This window comes from Helianthus annuus, chromosome 3 (genome assembly GCF_002127325.2).
Source record: "Helianthus annuus cultivar XRQ/B chromosome 3, HanXRQr2.0-SUNRISE, whole genome shotgun sequence".
NCBI classification, from domain to species: Eukaryota; Viridiplantae; Streptophyta; class Magnoliopsida; order Asterales; family Asteraceae; genus Helianthus; species Helianthus annuus.
This window is the reverse complement of record NC_035435.2, coordinates 10,932,173-10,951,033: the sequence shown is the minus strand read 5'-3', so window position 1 is coordinate 10,951,033 and position 18,861 is coordinate 10,932,173.

The following is an 18,861-nucleotide window of genomic DNA, read 5'->3' as shown; positions in this document are numbered from 1 at the left end:
AATAGTCTATGCCATCCTACTACTAGTAACACTTGGGGCATAATGCGAACCATTGGTGTTGGAGCCACAGCACGACACTTGGTGTCTAGTTTATCCTTCCAAGGTGCAAGGGCTTCGTCGACACATCCGACCCTTCCACATGTGACCATTTTAGGATGACTATTACTTTTCTTCTCGTGTTTACATGCCCCAGCTGTCTCGAGAACAAAAGTGACATAGATGAGGCCAAACATGTCAATGCAAGGACAATAGGTTATTCTCGCAGCCTCATGAACCTCGGGAGTTGTGCTTTTCTCACAATTGACAATCGTTGTCAGTCCGCTTGAACCTCTTGCTAATGTTGCGTGCCCCAGCCGCCTTTAGAAAGAGGTTCTAACCGGATTCTCATTCCTTATCGTCTCACTTCACGAAATAAGGAGATATACATCGAAAATACTAATTAAAATCACCTTGCTTATATAACAAATGTCTAATGAAAACAACTCCTTCATTTTCAAGTCTATACTTGAAAAGGAAAAGAAATAAAAAAAATGTTTTGAATAACACCATCCTTCTTGAATGGCACCGCAATCTGAGAATAGTTCTCAAGATGGAGGAAAAGTTGTATATCTTAGATGGCCCAGTCCCTACCAAGCCTGAAAGTAATTCTACTACTGCTCGCAAGGCACTGGAGAAACATAACAAGGATGCCATTGAGGTAGCCTGCCTTATGAAAGCCACCATGTCTCCTGATCTTCAGAAGAACATAGAAGATATGGATGCTTATGACATGATCCAGCAACTGAAAGGCATGTTCCAGAAAACAAGCCCGACAGGAGCGATATGACACCATGAAACAACTCGTAAGCTGTAAAATGCTGGAAGGATCATGTATCTGTACTCATGTGCTAAAGACGGAAGGATACATTGACCAAATGAACAAACTTGGTTATTCCACAAAACCAACCATGTTCTAATGGTCAAGTCTAGTGGTGTTAAGAAGCCCAATAACAAGAAAACATAAGAGCAAAGGCAAGAGAAAAGTTGTTGTCGATGCCAGAAATGCCACCAACAACAAGCATGTTGCAAAAACCACCCCCTCCTAGGAGTGTCAGTGCTTTGAAAGCAACCAAATAGGGCACTTGAAAGGAAACTGCCCACAGTATCTAGCCAAGCTGAGGATGAACAAGGCCAATAACATTGGCACTTCTTCTGATATTCTCATTTATGTTATCGAACTTTTCACTATTTCTAGCAACATATGGGTATTTGATACCGGATGTGGTTACCACATCGTCAGTGTCTTGCAAGAGCATGAAAAGTGGAAGAAACTGAAACAAGGCCACATGGAACTCATAGTTGGTAATAAGAGTTCCAGTTCTGACAACTGGAACAATTGTTTTTCATGTCCCTCGGCCTTGTAGTTACTTTAAATAAATGTTTATATGCACCTGGTTTGACCAGAAACATTATTTCAGTTTCTTCACTGTTTGAACAAGGATTCAAGTACGTTTTAATGGTTTTTCTATTTTAGCCTACTTGAATGATGTCTTTTATTTTGAGGCTAAACCTCGAAATGGTATTTATGAGATTGATGTTCAAACAAGTAATAACATATATCATCTTTCTAAACGTAACAAAGCTGGCATAAATGAAATATATTTATGGCATTGTAGACTTGGCCACATAAGTAAGGCACGCATAAAATGGCTCCAGTCCAAGGGGATTCTTGAATCCACTAGACATGACTTTTTTGATGATTGCGAATCTTGCTTAGCTGGCAAACTCATAAAGCACCCCGTCACCGATGTTGGTGAACGGATCAATAGTATTCTAAAACTCATTCACATGATGTATATGGCCCATTCAGAACCATGACTAGAAACCATGACTAAAACCAGCTTGATTGAAAGATAAAAGTACTTCAATCAGATCGAGGTGGTGAATACCTCAGCTTTGAATTTCTCAATCATCTGAAAAAGTGTGGAATAGTTTCACAACCCTCTCCACCTGAGACACCCTAACTTAATGGCGTGGTTGAAAGGAGAAATCGAACTCTACCTGATATGGTTTGATCGATGATGTGTAGAACTAACTTGCCTCACTCCTTTTAGGATCATGCTCTTATGATCGCTGCCCGCATTGTCAATTTAGCTCCGACTAAAAGGGAAACAAAAACGCCATATGAGATATGGCATAGGGGTAAACCCAATTTGGAATACCTTAGAGTATGGGGATGTGATGCATACATCACAAGTAATTCTGATGATAAGCTCGATCCTCGAGGCGAAAAGGTAGTTTTCATCAAATACTATAAAAGAAGCGGATATTATTTCTACCATCCTGATGCAAATGTGATTTCCATCAAACGGAAGGGACACTTTCTCGAGGAAGAACTTCTTAATCGAGAAACTGGAAATAATGTGGTTGATCTTGAAGAAATTCAAGAACCACAAACAATCGCTAATGTAGTCGGACTGTCTAATCAACAAGTAGTTGTTGCCAATGAATCAGACATAAAACACAAGCGTTTGCAGAAGTAGTAGAATTCGCATGAATCCGATAGATGTCTATGGCGTCTGAAAGGTCCCGAAGTCCTATTAGTAGCTGAGTCTAATGATGAACCTGCTAACTACAAATCTAAAATCTTAGATTCGGAATCTGAGAAATGGCAAGAAGCCATGAACGTCGAGATGCAATCTATGCATGATAATCAAGTATGGGACTTGGTTGAGTTACCCCCCCCCCCCCGAATCTCGGGCAGTGGAGAGCAAATGGATTTTCAAGAGAAAAACCGATATGCATGGAAATGTACACACCTATAAAGCACGGCTAGTTGCGAAGGGTTTCACTCAAACTCAAAGTATTTGTCACACCCCCAAAATCCACCATGTGGAGTATCACTGCTTGGAGGCATGACATGACCAGGATCGAGCCACCAATCATATTGAACAACGTAATTAAGTAAATAAAACCAACCACAATACAATTGGCGACCAAAAGCTAGTTAACCAAGTTCAAATTAAACAGCGGAAGCATTAAAGGTAAAACCCAAAAAATAAGTTCATAGTTCATAAGCTTAAAGTCCAAAACGTAGGTTTAATAAGTTCATAAGGATTAAATGTTTAACACCGATCATAACAATCCATAATCCACAACAACCGCCTCCTCGTGCAAGCTCCATAAGCATTCAACGACCTGTAAGGCATGCAACAACGAGTCAACAACAAAGTTGAGTGAGTTCACGTTTGGTTGTTTAGTTTTAAGTTGTTTTCGAAAATGTGGTTGTCTTTCGTTGGCTTATTTACCGTGGGGGTTACCCCATAGTTGAAAGTATGATTAACCAGTTCCTTCTTTATTACCCAAACCATATCCATAATCAGTGGGGGCTTCCCCATGTGAACTACTAGACCGTACCATATCGACAACTGACGAACATTAAATGTGCCATACGTCAATGTCTATCATCATTGACAGTTTGCCATAGTCCATTAGTACACGCCCGTCCGAACGGCACGGTGTGAGGTTTGTTAAACCTAATATCGCTATTAACTAATGACCCGCTCGCCATCGGCCTCGGCGATTAAGTCGATATAAGATGAGGGACTGAATGATAGAGTTTTGTCTAGTAAGTTTTAAGGTTGTTGTCCTACCCAAGGAGGACGAACGTACGTATTCTACCCAAGGAGAATACGCAGAATTATTATTGGCATCCTACTTATGGAGGATGGCCGTACATATCCTACCCAAGGAGGATATATAGATTCTGTTTTAAATTCTTTAACCCATTCCCAACCACCGGGAATCCCATGCCTTAGAAAGTGTGTGAACTCACCTCGGTTTGCTCGGTTAGATTAATTACTCAAATAATCAGGAAATCAAGCACGTCCTAATAATGTACAGATAACAATCAGTTTCTCATGCACAACACGTATCCTACATACGGTTTAGTTACTCATTACTTCTACCACATACCACACAATTCAAATGTCAAATTATATTGCTAAGTTGCATTATTTTACCCTAAAATGATATAACTGTCTCACAAAATAAACAAGTATCCACACAAGTGTTCTAGTATAAGATATATATTCTAAATATATATATTTACCTATTTTTATTTATAAAAACCAACCTCCGACACTTTGTATTTTGTTACCAAAAATTATGGCGAAGTTTATATTCGAAACACAAGTTATAAAATATACTTGTAATGCTTGTTTAGAAAAATATTTTCTAAGTGTTGGATTTTCAGAAATTTCGCCAGAGTTTCCTTTGTAAATGGAGGTGTCCATGCTTACTAGCATATCATTTTCTTTTCAAAAATTCATTCAAACAATTCTCATTCAACAATATGCAACCTCTACTTACCGAACTTGCCAAAAACAAGCATAAACTATAAACTTGTGAACCTGAAAGTTTATAAAAATATGTAGTAACTTACTAGCATACTTAGTAAGTCTTGTTACCTTTTAAAATGTGATTAGTTCTTTAAAAACTTTATTTTTAAAGAGTTTAAGTGTTTACAACTTCCACCATATTTTCTAAAAATATTTCTTCATGAAAGTTTCTAGTTACACAAGTGTTTCTACACTTGTTTATCCACCAAAAATGTGATTAGTTTATGTAAGATCCAAGTTTTAATGAAACTTATATTTTTCACTTGGTTGTTTTGAAAAACCACTCATGGATCTTTAGATCTACAAGATTATCACCTACTTTGATCTTTATTTTTCAAGAAACCATTCATTCATTCATTCATTCAAGTTCATGGTTTATGTGTGGATGATTCCATCATCCTACAACATTCTCACTTTCTCATCTTGCTAGATCATGTTTTTAATCATGATCTAGCAAGACCATATGATGATCCATATCAACAACATGAGTAAACAATAATCAACAAACATCACAACACATGAATATCATGATTTCTACATCTAACAAGTTTATGTTCATGTCTTCTACATAAGATTCATTAGGGTTCTTAATATTTTGATCAAGATACATCATTAACCACTTAAACAAGATGAAAATACAAGGATCTAAGTTCTTACCACTAGTTCAAGACTAGGGAAGTTCAAGTGAAGAAATGCGGTGGATAAAAGAAGATGAGAGTAGTCCTTCAACTTCCGAACACACCGAGCTTCGTTGTATGCACTATAACACCTATGTATGCCCTTAGTTTGGTTGAAGATGATCAAGTGATGGTGGTGAGGGTGGTGGTGGCTCACGACCGAGCAAGAGGAAGAGGGAGAGAGTAGGATGAAGTGTTATTGTGTGAATGATGAGAATGATGGTGAACTTTTGGTTTTATAGAAAATCCTCCAACATGTTAAGGACTCTTGGATAACATGTTTCAAATGGTGAGACAAGATCTATTATAATATGCAAATAAAATCATGGTGTGTGGGCTACCTTGTAGCCGTAGGATGGGTGGGGGGGTATAGGGTTGGGTTTCAACTATGTAGTTTGTGATCTTAGTTAGATTCTAAGTATGTAGTTAGTGTTATAAGTGGGTTATGTAATATATAGTGTGTTAGGGTGTTCGGAGACCCTAACTAGCTTAGAAAAATAAAACAATGTGTTTAACAATATTTTTGTGTTCCGGGTAATGTCCGGTTGTTCGGTTTGATACTGTTCCGTTAAAGTGCTTAATTAATCCGTAAAGTGTCCTATATATATATTTTTGTAACATTTTTAATTTTCAACACTTCTGTACACTACTAGTATGTTAACAAGCACATGTAAGTATAACACAGTAATCAGAAAGCAGTTAAGTGATTCAGCACAGTCATCAAGCACTTTAATTATCATTAATAATTTGTACGGATACATGGAATTATGAGGGTTGTCACATTATTGACTATGATGAGACCTTCTCGTCCGTTGTTATGATTAAATCAATCAGGATATTGCTTGCCATAATCGCGTATTGTGATTACGATATATGGCAAATGGATGTCAAAACTGCCCTTCTAAATAGACATCTCTCTGAAGATGTCTATATGGTTCGGCCTGAAGGTTTCGTCGATCCTAAATATCCAACTAAGGTGTGCAAACCCAATAAGTCCATTTATGGACTCAAGCAAGCATCTTGTAGCTGGAATCTTCATTTTGACCAGAAGATCAAATAGTTTGGTTTTGTCAAGAATGAAGATGAGTCTTGTGTTTACAGAAAGGCTAGTGGGAGCACCATATCATCCTGTATGTGGATAATATACTAATCATTGGAAATAACATCCCTATGCTTAACGAAGTTAAACACTATTTGGGATCTTGCTTCGCAATGAAAGATCTTGGAGAAGCTGCTTGCTTTCTAGGAATGAAAATCTATATGGATAGATCTAAGCGGCTTCTAGGGCTAAGTCAAAGAACGTACATACACAAAATGATGATACACTTCAAGATGGAAAACTCCAAGAATGGAGGTGTTCCTATGACTAAAGGAACCGTGTTGAACAAATCGCAATCTCCTTCAACGGACATTGAAATTAAGCAAATGGAAGTAGTTCCATATGCTTCAGCGATTGGTTCAATCATGTATGCTATGTACTAGACTTAACGTCTCGTATGCTTTAAGCATGACCAGTCGTTTTCAGCACAGTCCTGGCATTGCCCATTGGACTGCAGTAAAAAACATTCTAAGGTACTTGAGAAGAACCAAATATATGTTCTTGGTGTTTGGAGGAGTGGAAGAGGAGCTCACTGTAAGGTGTTACACTGATGCTGGCTTCCAAAGTGACTGAGATGATTCTCGCTCACAGTTAGGATTTATATTCACTCTCAATGGAGGAGCGGTCTATTGGAAAAAGCTCCAAACAGAGTATAGTGGCGGATTCAGACACCGATTTTGAATGTATAGTTGCATCAGATGCTGCGGAAGAATCTGCTTGGATGAAGTAGTTCGTCAACGACCTCGATGTGGTTTCAAGTGTTCAGAAACCGATCTAGGTATTCTATGATAACACAGGAATCATTGCTCAAACCAAGGAGCCCGGATCACAGGGTTAAGCACATTCTAAGAAAGTTCCACTATATACGGGAAATACTGGAACAAGGAGACATCTTAATAAGCAAAATAGACACAGATCAAAATCTAGCAGACCCGTTCTCTAAACCGATGACTCAGGACAAGCTATCGGTCTTAGATTGGATAACCATTTGTTTTGATTTAGCATTTGGATGTACAAACATTCAAACAGTTATACCTTTTGAATTCACCTTTGATTTACTAGGCTAAATACAAAGTTTGAATCTTATAGCTGTGTTCGATTTTGATACGTTTAATCCATGAACTTGTATTCTAAATTATCCGTAGTCGGTCAGACTCGTGGGAACGACTCTGAATTAAGACTATTCTGGCTTTGGACTCAAGGAGTTGACTTCCAAATTCACAGGCCTCATTGTGAAGGACGCTGGATGTAACTCGCATCAAATCATCTTCATGGTTCTTAGTCATAAGATGTTTTGATTTAGGTATACTCATTTAGTATCCTCTGACCTGAGATACATACTAGAACTTTCGTTTACTAAAGACTATTCTTTGATCAGTGTTAGACGCTGTCGCGTAACTGCCAGTCATAAAGGCATTGGTTGGGAGTGGTTCTGAAGTTCAGTGGGAGTTGTATGTAGTCAAGATGGGATTCTGTACTCTTACATTATATGTAACAGTTAGACATTTGGGCGCCCTCTTTGATTCAAACTGGTGAAGTGTAAGGCCTTACCCAAACTTACTGTGTGTTTGATTGGACCACTTTGATTCTGTAAATGAGAACGATAATTGTTAAGCCAAACATTTAATTGTCATAAGTTAGAGGGTTGTTATTGTAACTAGTAGAATATATATAAACCCCTTTGTATTCGATATTGAATTAATGAATGAATTATGAGTTGATATGGTATCAGAGCCAATCAACTTGTAAACCCTAAACAACCCCTACTCGCCGTCAACCAACCGCACAAGAAAATCAACCAACCGGCGATCAACCAACAAATCATCAAACTGTTGTTGTTACCGTCAACAATAATAATTGCTGTCAGCCAATAATTATCCACTGCCTTTAATGTTTCTCGAATTAAACAATAATAATTGCCTTTTGTTGGAGAAAATAAATTGCCTTTAATGTTGGAGAATTCAACAATTATTTGCTACCGTTAAATTGTTGTTGTCGCCCCCACTTAGTGTTTTCTTTTTTTTTTTTTTGAGAAAATCAATTGCCGTCAACCAGCCTTCTCGACGAACAATAGCCGACGAACAACCCCCGTGGAACGAACAATCAGCCAACCTTCGAAATCACTGTTTCTATCATCAGGTATCAAAATCACTGCCTTTCTCATCATGACAACGATTACTGCCTTCAGTATTCAAGAACGTACATCCCATAATTCCCACAAGTTTGCATTCAAATCTTACACCAAACAATTATGGCTACTGGAAAGCCATGATGGAACCGTTTTTAAAGGCCAATAGATTATATTGTTATGTTGAAAACACGTTATCTTGCCCGGAAGAGAAAATTACAACCGGTGATGCTACTACTACAAACCCTAATTTTACAAACTGGATTGCTAATGATGCACACGTTCGCATGAATATTATCTCCACTGTTTCCGAGTCTTCGTTTCAACACATCCAAGGTGACACGGCTCGGGAAGTGTGGTTAAGTCTAGCACGTGCATATGCTCCTTCGAATTCATCTCATGAGTTCACCCTAAAAACACAACTTTTAAAGATTTTAATGAGAGATGGTGAAAAAGGTATCGATTATCTCAGTCGTGCTCAAGAATATGCAACGGCTCTTGCAAATATTGGTGAACCCGTCAAAGACAAAGATCTTGTCATGCTTACTATAGCCGGTTTACATGAGGAATACCATGGTTTGAAAAGCAATCTTTTTGCCCGCTCCCCACCGGTTCAATTTAACGAACTTCACGGCTTAATTGGTGATCATGAATATATCACTCGGTCCGCTTTTTCTTCATTATCGGCCTCTCGACAAGTCTTCAATGTTCCCACTGCCGCAGCAACTACTTCCCAGGCCCCCGATTTGGCTTCGATTCAGCAGCAGATTACCAACCTTCAACTTTTGGCAAACCAACTTGCTTCCACAACTCAACCATCGGCATCACCATAGGTTCCTCAGGCAAAATATGCCAATCGGTCTGCTTCTTCAAGATCGACCCGTGGATACGGTCGGGGCCGTACGTTTTCTCGCGGGGGCTGTGATCGTGGTGGTTCACAAGGCTCTCACCAATTTGCTTGGGCGTCCACTCAAAATATGGTTTACGGTCATTGCAATAGGTGAGGTATTGGCCATATTCCCTCACAGTACCCGAATCACACTGGTTCTTCTCGTGGATCACCTCAAGCGAATTATGCTAACTCTGAAGCGGGCTCATATACTACTTGGACATCGGATACAGGCGCTAATTCCCATGGTACTCCTGATCTTGCTAATATGGACAACTCGGGCGTCTATTACGGTAATGACTCCCTCTATGTTGGTAACGGTAACTCTCTTCCAATCCTTCATGTCGGTTCGAAATCCTTTTTTACCTCAAACAAAAACTTACAACTTAATCACATACTTCATGTCCCGGGCCTACAACGTAACCTACTTTCCGTTCAAAAATTTTGCAAAGATAATAACGTTTTCTTTGAATTCACACTTCCTTTTTTGTTGTGAAGGACGAAGCTACCAGGGCTATCCTCCTCATGGGCCCCAGTGACCAGGGTCTCTACACCATTCGCCTACCTTCCTTTCAACCGGTTTCCAAGATGGCGTTCACTGCTTTTGAGCTCTATCTACTATGTGGCATCAACGACTTGGGCATCCTCACTTTCGAGTTTTTCAACATATTGTTAAAACATTTTCTTTACCTGTTTCTAACAAACTTTGTTCATCTTTGTGTACTTCTTGTCAATTGGGAAAAATGTCGAAACTTACTTTGCCTATTTCATCTTTTCGTAGTAAAAACATACTTGATTTGGTTTATTGTGATGTTTGGGGCCATACTACCACGTCCTTTGACAGTTATCGTTATTTTTTGTTATGTGTTGACCATCATGCACGCTATACGTGGTATTTCCCGCTCATGCAAAAATCTGACCTTTTTACCACCTTTACAAATTTCGTTCGCCTAGTTGAACGCCAATTTAACACCAAACTAAAAAGTGTTCAAACTGATTGGGGTGGCGAGTTTCGGAACCTTACTCAGTTTTTTACATCCCATGGTATTTTACATCGTCGCTCGTGTCCTCATACGAGGGAACAGAATGGTATTGTCGAGCGTCGCCACCGCCACGTCGTGGAAACCGGTCTCGCCTTACTAGCCCAATCCAAACTACCTCAAACTTTTTGGTCATTCGCTTTTCAAACCGCCGTCTACCTCATCAACTGTCTACCTTCTCGTCTTTCCTCAAACAAATCCCCATATCAAGTAGTTTTCCAACGTCCTCCCGATTACCCATTTCTTCGAGTATTCGGATGTCTCTGTTTTCCTTATTTACGTCCATATAACTAACACAAAATTGATTTTCGTTCTAATCCTTGTATATTCCTCGGTTATAGCCCATCTCATCATGGATATCAATGCCTTGATCAAACTACTCACCGAATCTACATTGCTCGCCATGTCCGATTTAACGAGCATGTTTTTCCCTTCGTTACTGAACCCTCCATCGACCCTCCTTCACCCACCACAGCCGCCACTTCTTTTTATACAATTCCTGATCCACCATTAACCATATTTGATAACCCATCCACTACTACAACCGAACCATCGCTACCCACCCCTCCTATTTCCGAACCTGTCCAAACCACCCCTATTCCACAGACCACCACCACCCAACCTACTTCCTCTCCTTCGCAACCATCCACGCCCCGATACCGACCTCCTCACCTTCGGCCCCATCCTAAACCACGATAATTTTTTGACCCTTCAGCCAATATCGCCACTGTTAGGGCTGGATTTTTATTATAGGTGATCCTTATACGTGATCCTAACCAGTGATCCTTGTTTCTTTGACAGACAGTGATCCTCAGCAGGACTTCAGGATCAGGATCACGGGACATTATAGTGATCCTCATACTAACGGCCACTTCCGCTTAATACAATATTGTTTTGCAGGAACATCTAGCAGGATACGCTCTAGGCATCATGATCAAGGGACGCGTCTACACAATTATGGCAAGAGCTTAATTGAAGATAGACGTTGCACATGATATGGAAACTCGGCTTGATTTATGGGCGGCTATTTAGGCTAGATTGTATCTCATTTCTAAAGGGGTAATGAGCTGAATATTAGTTTAGCTACCTAAAATAGGTCACCTACACTTGTATAAATACCACTCTCCGTCATTTGGAAGAGGACACACGACATACAACACAACTCTCACACACTTAGACACTCGAAACAATAGTGATCCTTGTACTCAGCTCATTATCATCCAAAGTTGTAACTATATTTTTCTTATATTGAAGTTGGTGATCGGTAGTTGCCATCACCCGAGGTTTTTTATGCCGGAGATCATACATTGATCAAGGGCTTTTTCCTCGTATAAATCATTGTGTCTTTGCATCTTTATCACAGAAGTGATCCTTTACTTTCATAATTAACCAAGCATCATACCCCGTTTACATAAAGTTTGGTTACATTATCCTTGTGTGATTTTTGACCAAAACAGTTTGGCGCCCACCGTGGGGCAATTGGTGCTTCATTCATAAGAAAATCTTTTGTTCGAAATCATTTCAAAGAGTTACATGGCTTCATCATTGAAGAACACGTCCACGACGATGTCTGCAGTCACCTCATCACAGACCACTTTGCCTCCTCCACCGGCAGGATCTCAGAAAAATACTGAGAAGAGATCAACTCCCACTTTCTCTAAACCTCTATCTTCTTCTGCTATGAATTCTTCTATTCCCAGTACTAGTGATGTATTTGCTTTAATTTTGCAGATGAAGGATTGTATGCAGCGGCAGGATGAGACTAATGACAGGATCCTCAGGGAAATTGGAGACCTCAAAAGACAAAAGAAAGCGGCAGAGGATCATTCCCCACTGATGCCCAAATCCTTGAGCTTCGATACTCCAATGATCACTTCCCAGCCATCAGGGATCCCGGACGTGCAAATCATAGGGGAGTCAAGAGGATCACATCTCAAGTCGGCAGCAATGACTCAGACATCAGGCTCACATTTTCAGCCAGTAGGATCCTATCCTCAGTACATGGGATCCTTCATGAATTCAGGAGCCTATCCGGGGGCACAGCAGTTTCAAGGATCCTACCTTGTTCCAGGATCATTCCAGGGCCAAGGATCCTCCTTTGTTCCAGGATCATCCCAGGTTCAAGGATCCTCCTTCGTTCCAGGATCATCCCAGACACCAGGATCCTTCCAGATACCAGGATCCCTAAAAAGTTTGCAAACAGGAAGTCTAGATGTCCATCAAGGGGACTTCATTCCAATGCAGACCATTGCTTCCACTGGTCCCTCCGTTGTTCCAGAATCCCAGCAATATGGGTTCCCTAACTTGAACCCAATGGGAGGTAACACTTTAAATAATTATCCTACCACTAACCATGGATTCATGCAGGATACAGGTACCAATCATGCTATGGCCAGGGAGTTGCAGAAGCTAAAAGAGATGATCTCAAGTGTTCCAGGGGTAGTCAAGCCTATCCCAGAGATTGCAGATGGGAGCCACAAAGTATCTCGCTTTGCACCACCAATTTGTGATGCAGAGGTACCCAAAAGGTTCCATATCCCTACCATGAAGCTGTATGATGGCACAACGGATCCAGAGGAGCATATAGCACAATACAGGGAGAGGATGGAGATCAATCCTATCCCAGAAAAGTTGAAGGAAGCATGCCTATGTAAAGGATTTGGATCTACTCTTACTGGATCAGCTCTTAAGTGGCTGCTAAGTCTTCCCCCCTACTCTATTACTTCATTTGCTAATTTAGTTAATTTATTCAATAACCAATTCTCTTGTAGCAGAAAATTTGAAAAATTAACTAGTGATTTGTACAGGATAACTCAAAATCATAATGAATCATTAAGGGATTATATAACTAAATTTAGTAAAGAATCCTTGGACATTCCCAACTTGGATATGGCTACGGCTGTTGAAGCCTTCAAGATGGGACTGCTTAAGGATTCATTATTCTATGATGATCTTGTTATGACACCATGCAGGAATCTAGATGAAGTAAGAACTCGAGCACTCAGGTTCATCCGGCCAGAGGATGACAAGAGGATCCAGGAGAGACAAGTAGGATCCTCAAAACAGGAGAAGCAAGGATCCTCCTTCAAGAACAACAAATTCAAATCCTACCATAGAAATGAGAACAAGAATGTGCATGCTGTTGACCAAGAAGAGGATGATGAAGAATATCCTCCAATCTCAGAATATTGTTTTTCCGTTGATAATCATGAACTAATCCTTGCAATGCAGAATCTAGGTGAAAAAGCTAGGTGGCCCAGGAAGAATGATAAACCATCCGGGACTAAAGACAAGTCAAAATGGTGTGCATACCATGAGGATTTCGGGCATCTAACTGAAGATTGCATAGCCTTAAGAAAAGAAATTGGATACCTGCTAAGCAAGGGGCATCTAAAAGAATTATTGGGAAGAAAAAAGCAAAGGACTCAGGATCCTGAAAGGATCCCCGAAAAAGCTCCAGCACCTCCGGCAAATGCACAAGTGATCAACTTTATATCCGGAGGATCAGACATCTGTGGTACATCCTTCTCGGCGGCCAAAAGACATGCAAAAGAATCAAAAATGGATAATGGTGAAAGGCCTATTAGAACATCAAGTGTCTCAGAAGGGAAGATGATAACATTTGATGAGGATGATCGCATTAACATTCAGGATCCTCACCATGATAGTTTAGTTATCACTCTCTTTATCTCTAACCATTTTGTCCGCAGGATCCTTATTGATGGAGGGAGCTCAGTGAACATTATCCAGCTTGATGTTCTGAAGAAAATGGGTATCCCAGAATCAGACATCACACCGAGATCCTCCGTGCTTGTAGGATTCAGTGGAGAAACGAAGAAAACTCTGGGGGACATCAAACTCCCAATCTACGTGGAAGGGTTACATAATTATCAGAAATTTTGTGTTATTGACTGTTTATCTTGTTGCAACGTTATCCTTGGCAGGCCTTGGATACATGATATGAAAGCAGTCCCATCCACCTACCATCAATGTGTGAAGCTCCCTAGCCCATGGGGGATAATCAAGATCGACAGTGATCAGCAGGAGGCTAAGGATTGTTATACCTCATCTATGAAGCCAACCTCGAAGCCAAGGGAGCAATAGCAATTACAGTATCCTCCGAGGAATGTCTTGGAGGCAAGGGAACAAGATGTGGATGAAATCCTCTTGGATCCTAGTGATCCTGAATCAAAAATCTATATCGGATCAGGGATCCTTGGCAAGATGAAAGAAGACATGATATCCTTCCTCAAAAGAAGAAAATCTACCTTTGCTTGGAAACATGAAGATATGACAGGTATATCTAAGGATATTATTACTCACAAACTTGGCATTGACAGGTCTATCAAACCAATCCATCAAAAAAGGAGGAAGTTTGCACCAGAAAGGAATGCCATTATCCAAGAAGAAGTAGAGAGACTACTTCGAGCAGGTATGATCAGAGAGGTAAAGTATCCAAAATGGTTAGCCAATGTGGTTGTTGTCCAAAAGAAAAATGGAAAGTGGAGGGTATGTGTCGATTTCACTGATCTGAATAAGGCATGTCCCAAGGATCCTTTCCCATTACCCCACATTAACTCCATGGTGGATGCAACAGCGGGGCATGAACTGTTGACCTTTATGGATGCATCATCTGGATTCCAACAAATTCAGATGGAACCATCTGACCAAGAGGATACAGCCTTTATGACCCCAACAGGTTTGTATTGTTATATTGCCATGCGTTTCGGATTAAGAAATGCAGGTGCAACATATCAAAGGCTGGTGAATATGATGTTCAAAGATCAAATTGGACAAACTATGGAAGTATACATAGATGATATGGTAGTCAAATCAAAGAAAGCTAAGGATCACCTAAGGGATTTAGAAGAAGCATTTGATATCCTTGATAAATATAACATGAAGCTTAATCCTTCAAAGTGCCACTTTGGTGTTAAGGCAGGTAAATTCCTAGGATATATGGTAACTCAGAGAGGCATTGAAGCAAGCCCGGAACAAATCAAAGCATTAGTAAATATCAAATCTCCTGCCAATGCCAAGGATGTTCAAAGACTGACAGGCAGGATAGCAGCTTTGAACAGGTTCATATCGAAATCCTCAGAAAAATGCAAAGAATTCTACGATATCCTAAGGAAGAATAAGAAGTTTGAATGGACTGAGAAGCATGAGAACGCTTTACAAGCTCTTAAAGAATATATGTCCTCAGCACCAGCATTAGCAAAACCGGAAAAAGGAGATGTGTTATCCTTATACCTGGCGGTATCCTCAACCGCTGTAAGTGCTGTCCTTGTCAAGGATCATGAAGGTACACAATATCCTATCTACTATGTAAGTAAAAGTTTACTTGATGCCGAATCCAGGTACTCACACCTCGAAAAACTTATTCTTGCATTAATCATGGCATTCACTAAGTTAAGGCATTATTTTGAAACCCATACTATTGTTGTTAAAACTAATTTTCCAATTAAGAATGTCCTCGGGAAACCGGAGATGTCAGGGAGAATGGCTAAGTGGGCAGTGAAGCTTAGTGCCCATGATATAAGATATGAACCAAGAACAGCCATTAAATCACAAGCCTTAGCCGACTTTGTGGCTGATTTCAGTAGTAACCTACAAAGAGAAGCAGAATTGGAGGTCCAACAGCTGGATGAGACCAAGGATCCTTAGATACTACACACTGATGGATCCTCAAATGTTAAGAGCACAGGGCTCGGGATACTACTAAAATCGCCACAGGGGGACATAATACCCCACTCCATAGCCTGTGAGTTCCAAGCAACTAACAATGAGGCTGAATATGAAGCCTTAATTGCTGGCTTACAAATTGCTAAGGATATGGGGGTAAAATATCTTAAAGTATATGTAGACTCATTATTGATCACCAATCACTTTAATGGATCCTATGCTGTTAAAGGTGAAAAACTAACCAAATATTTAGAGATAGTCAAAGAATTGGCACTCTCTTTTGTTTCTATCAGCTTAACACAGGTACCAAGGGAGGATAACACGGAAGCTGATGCATTGGCCAACTTAGGATCATCCTTAAAAATTCCAGAAGACATAAGTATCCCTATCATCCACATCCTGGCTCCTGCTATTGAAAGTCAAGTGGCCATGGAAATAGAAGAGGATACTGCAGTAATCCCTAGTGAAGAAGCTCAATCTTATGCAGGATCATGGGTCTCACCAATCATGAAATACTTGCAAGACGGAGAGATTCCAATGGGAGAAAATCCTAGAGCTTTCAGGATCAAGGTATCTCAATTTACGATCTTAAATAATGTGCTATATAAACGATCCCTTGCAGGACCATATTTAAGATGTATTGAGGATCCTGAAATTGAAGAAGTGTTGAGAGACTTCCATGAAGGAGATTGTGGAAACCACACTGGGGGCAGGGCATTATTCTCAAGGATCCTTAGAACAGGATACTACTGGCCAACCATGAAAAGGGATGCTGTAGAATATGCTAGGAAATGTGATCCTTGTCAAAGACACAGCAATATCCTTCATCAACCAGCTGAATTACTACACCCCATACCATCCTCTTGGCCATTCATGAGATGGGGAATGGATATAGTTGGCAAGCTCCCTAAAGCACCTGGTGGAAAAGTATTTATGCTTGCCATGACTGACTATTTTTCTAAGTGGATAGAAGCTGAAGCCTTCGCCCAAGTCAGAGAAAAGGAAGTCATATCCTTCATCAAAAGAAATATTATAACTAGATTTGGCATTCCCTCTGAAATTGTATGTGATAATGGCTCCCAATTCATTGGAAGCAGAACCACTAACTTTTGTGACAGTTGGGGAATCAAGATGATAACATCAACACCAGTTCATCCACAAGCCAATGGTCAAGCAGAATCATCCAACAAGATCATCATCAACAATCTGAAGAAGAAGCTAGGATCCAAGAAGGGGAAATGGGCAGAGGAGTTACCTTATGTGCTATGGGCTGATAGAACAACTCCCAAGAATGCCACTGGTCAAACACCTTTTTCTTTAGTATTTGGGGCAGAAGCAGTGATCCCAACAGAGATGGTGATCCCAACTGCTAGAACAAGTGCTCGTGATCCTGAAGAAAATGCTGCAATCCTGGCTCAGGATTTGGATACTATTGAGGAAATCAGGGATCTGGCTAGGGTAAGGATGGCTAGCTACCAACAAAGAATGGCTGGTGCCTACAACAAAAATGTTAGGATAAGGAAGTTCCAAGTCGGAGATATGGTGTTGAGAAAAACATTCCAAAACACTATTAATCCTGCTGACGGGAAGTTAGCACCAAAATGGGAAGGCCCTTACTTAATTGAAGCTGAAGCAGGAAAGGGGGCATACAGATTGCTAACTATGGAAGGAAACTTGTTACCAAGAGCCTGGAATGCTGTTCACTTAAAGAGATACTTTATGTGAACATGATCCTTCAAGCATGTGATCCTCACACTGAAGTATCCTCGAAGGATCCCGATGATGTCAGTGATCCTTACTCTGGTAATGTCCTTATCTTAAAACATTTACATTTCCTTACTTTTTACCAAAGGATAAGGATCCTGTATCCTTCATCCTCTTCTCACGAACCATTTGAGTTATGATAGTTCAGGTATCTTCAGCATATCGTCAAAAGATCTTCAAGAGCAACGCAGATCCTTGGGCTTGTCCCCAGTTATCCTTGGGATTATCCCCAGTTTCCGCCAGCAGCGCACGATGATCCTGATATAGTTCACGTCTTTGGGACCAGTACCCACTTCCGGGGCTGACAACCTCATCGTACTGGCTATACCCAGGATCCTCCGTATAATGGTAGACGTACCATACATCCGTTCCTAAGGTTTCTAACGTTTTCACGTTAGCTAAGGTTTTGACATTTTCATGTCACTAAGTTTGGATAGTCGCCAGTAAGGGCCATACTCCAGTTTACATACGATCCTTTGGGCTTGTCCCCAGTTATCCTTTGGGCTTGTCCCCAGTGATCCTCCGGGATCATTCTCAGTTATCCTTTGGGCATGTCCCCAGTTACTAATTTATTTCTTACATTGGCTTAGTCCCAAGTTGTGCTTCGTTTTTCAGGATTGTCAAAGGTGAAACACATAAGGATCCTTAATCCTTATTATCCATCAAAATCTTATCTACGATTGTCTCGATTGAAGGTTAGGATCCTAACTTGGATCCTCAGGTATGATCCTTGACTATTTTGATTATACTCATTATCCTAACCGACCCTTATACTTTGACAACCAAACCTATGGTCCTTGAACTAAAATACTTTGAATATTTTCAATATCAGGATATTTGATCTAGGATCATATCCTAACTTTATTAAATATATTTCCAACTCTTGCCACTTTAAACAAATATACTACAAAAACAACTAAGAAACAAGAAGATAAGGATAACAACACGAGATAAGCCAGAAAAGTTAAAGTTATATTATTAAACAAAAGGATCATTAACCCTTTCAAAAAGTTGTCAAAATTGCCAACCCACATTTCTACCAGCAAAACGTGGCCCGTCCACATGGGTTGGCAAAGGGTGTCCATTGTCTATGCGGTCTTAGCATTGTGCAGGAAAGTAAAAGCGGCAGGATCACAAAGGCTTCATCCCCCAAACAGAGGATCCCTCCACCTTTTGTAATCCTACCTATTGTTCGAAGGA